We start from the raw sequence: 3,430 nt of genomic DNA, 5'->3' as shown, positions 1-3,430 counted from the left end.
GTCATATCAAGTGGATATCTGACACATTTACAGTCTTTTTAGCATCAAATTCCCTCTTTGTGTTTCCTCGGACAGTTGAGCTGCAGGTGGAAGTATAGTAACAAAAAGAGGAACTTTGGCACTAAAAAGACTGTAACGTTGAAAGATATCTACTTGATTTGACTCATTTGGACACTGAAGCTTCATATTAGCTTCAGATTAACTTTGAAATACATTTTTGTCCCCCATGACTTCCATTGTAAGGTCATTATGAAGGGATCTTCTAATGGTCAGTATGAGTGTGCTGAGTGAGCATCATAACTGCTGGTGTCTCAACTTCAAAATGATTATCACAGACCTGTCAGTCGCTAGATATCATGGAAATGGTTTTACATGTGTCGTATGTCATCAGCAGTGATGGGATCAGTTCAGTTCAGGTGGAAACGCTGAATATCATCAACTCCTCTGTGATCAGCTTTCTCATCATCAGAACTGAAGGAAGGTAAAAACAACAGCTGAGCAGCTGATCAGATTAAGCAGGAGCTGCTCTCTAATCACCAGATGTCCACAGCCTGACACTTTATACATGCAGTGGTGGAAAGTAACTAAATACATTTAAACAAGTACTGTTCTCAGCTACAGTTTAGAGGTACTTGTACTTTACTTGAGTATTTCCATGTGATGCTACTTTCTACATTTCAGAGGGAAATATTGTACTTTCTACTCCACTACATTTATTTGACAGCTTTAGTTACTTTTCAGATGAAGATTTGACACAATGGATAATATAACAAGCTTTTAAAATACAACACATTGTTAAAGATGAAACCAGTGGTTTCCAACCTTTTTGGCTTTTGACGTCTTACAAAAAGCAGTGTGTAGTCGGGGTCACATTTCACATGTCTATGAGTTGTTAACAGCTCCACCAAATAGTGATTTTTCCCTCTAAACTTCTCACATGCTTTCATTTCAATAAATGTTCAAATGATCCAATATTTCAGCAAAAATCAAAGATTAGAGAAAAAGTCCAAAAACTGAAAACAGATTTGTGTATCAGAACTTTGTTTTTTCTTCTTTCCTCTCCCATTAATCATCTCACCACCCCTCAGATTTATCTGCTGACCCTTTGGAGGGGCCCGACCCCTAGGTTGGGAACCACTGGACTAAACTAGCTAACTGTATATAAAGTAGTGTAAACTAGCTCCACCTCCAGCAGCTACAACAGTAACATGCTGCTCTAACACTGATGCTTCACTATTAATAATCTAATGATGTCATATATAATAATATATCAGTCAGAGGGACCAAACCACTACTTTTACTGCAATACTTTAACTACATCAAGCTCAGAATACTTATGTACTTTTACTGCAATACTTTAACTACATCAAGCTCATAATACTTATGTACTTTTACTGCAATACTTTAACTACATCAAGCTCATGATACTTATGTACTTTTACTGCAATACTTTAACTACATCAAGCTCATAATACTTATGTACTTTTACTGTAGGAGGATTTTTCATGCAGGGCTGCTGTATTGGTACTTCTACTTCAGTTAAGGATCTGAATACTTCTTCTTCTACTGCATCAGAGTCACACGCTGCGTTTGCTTCTCAACACTTCCTGTTTCCACACAGATCATAGATGTCGCTGTAAAACCTTTTACTGGAGAAAAAGTCCAATATCTGATGATTGTGAACCAAAGATCTGAAGTTATATGGAGTGACGTCTCTCTCTGGTTTCAAAGGTGATTCACTGATTCTGATTTTAAAGACATCACAGAGAAACAAACATCTTTTTTAAAAGGGAGGTTCTAATGATTTGCGACACAGTTATGATGCTGAGATTAAGAATTCAGGTTGACATATTTTGATATAAACTGTGTCCCTCAGGTGACAGCGGTTGACAACTTGGACGTTAGACTTTAGTTAAATCAAGAACACTAAAAGCTATAAACAGAATCAGCAGAGTGACTGTGACAGTGTCATTGCGGAACATTGGATCATCGGGAACCACTGGACTAAACTAGGTATGGAGTATTTATACACTGCTGTATTGATTATTATCTGAATATTTCTTACACCACTGCACATGTCGATGTTTTATTTAGACTGAGGCTGTGAAGATGTAAAAAAAAAATCTCGCAGTGTGATCGGAGGTGTCTTCTCGCTGAAAGTTAACTAGATCAAATTTTCTCACCTTCAAATTCAAAGCAGCAGGTTCCTCGTCTCACTTGCTAATTTACAGGCAGCAGAGTCGGCGAGGGAGTCGAGAAATTATTCATTTGCAATCTAGAGAGGAAGCTGAAAGGAGTTACAAGGTGCCGGCTTTCTTTTCTACTCTTATTTAGGCCGGTAGGACTCCTGATGCAGAGTATCACCCATGCACAGTCTTCCTCTGTGTTTTTTAATCAGGGCTGTGATGACTCGGCTCTTCTCGCAGCTGGAGCTCCCAGTCAGCTGCGGTTACAGCCTCTGATGTCAAAACAGTGTAATAACAACTTCGCCCAGCGGCTCCGCAGGGGACACTGTGTCAACATTTATAAGCTTTTCAGCTGTGGCTCTGCTGTCCCAACACAGGACTCTTTAGCAGCTTTAAAGATGAGCAGGAGGCTCCACGGCCCTGAAATTAATATAATGAACACAGTCTGGTTTATATTATAGAAGGTAAGAAGAGCAGCAGACACTACTTTTAAAGGAACAATAAGACTGCTTTAATGCCCCATAAGAAGCTATTTAAAGAAGTTTTAAAGCCTCTCGAAACGTGACTTGAAATCATAAAAATGCATAAATGATATCAAAGTTGAGTGTCTCATTAAGCATCCACAAAAATATAAATGAAAATAAACATTCATGACTATTAGAAAACTGAGCTCAAAAACAGCTCAAAGCATTTCTCAGGACTGTGTGGGCGTGTCCACGTTTGATTGACAGCTCACTTTCAGCTCAAGTTCCATTTTATTTTCTGTTCATTCACTAAAACGTTTTGCTGATATGGAATAAAATATCAAATCTATCACTTGGTTAGAAAGCTTAACTAATCAACTAACTAGCAACAGGTTAAACTAGCCAAATCTTTGTTTTTATTTATTAGCATGTGATGCTAATTGTTTTAGCATCTTCCATTCACACACATGAAACGGTTAGCATAGCTTAAACGTTTTGCTATTAACTACCAAATGGACCCTACTTGGTTGAAAACTTGAATAATCCACTAACTAACAAGCTAGGTTAGACCACCTGAAACTGTTTTTATTTAGCTATACTTCCTGGAGTATGGCGCTAATCGTTTTAGCATCAAAGAATTACAGAGGCTACGTCAAAGGCTATGTTCTCATACTGTTTTAGGTGTTTACTATATGCACATTAGATCCCAAATTACATAATTAATAGCCAATCATGGATTTGCCTTTCCAGGGGAAATGTCCATGTTCTCATGAGACTGTG

At 38.0% G+C, this 3,430-nt stretch overlaps 1 long non-coding RNA gene across 1 annotated transcript; it reads left to right on the top strand.

Annotated features, from left to right (window-relative positions):
• The first annotated feature begins 257 nt into the window (after nucleotides 1–257).
• On the top strand, nucleotides 258–2,110 carry LOC121907511. The gene is made up of 2 exons (XR_006098896.1): nucleotides 258–481; nucleotides 1,622–2,110. It is a non-coding gene; the product is annotated as an uncharacterized LOC121907511 (long non-coding RNA).
• Nucleotides 2,111–3,430: the final 1,320 nt, after the last annotated feature.

Source organism: Thunnus maccoyii, chromosome 11 (genome assembly GCF_910596095.1).
Source record: "Thunnus maccoyii chromosome 11, fThuMac1.1, whole genome shotgun sequence".
NCBI classification, from domain to species: domain Eukaryota; kingdom Metazoa; phylum Chordata; class Actinopteri; order Scombriformes; family Scombridae; genus Thunnus; species Thunnus maccoyii.
The sequence above is the reverse complement of the archived record's forward strand: the minus strand, read 5'-3'. Positions and strand labels throughout refer to the sequence as shown.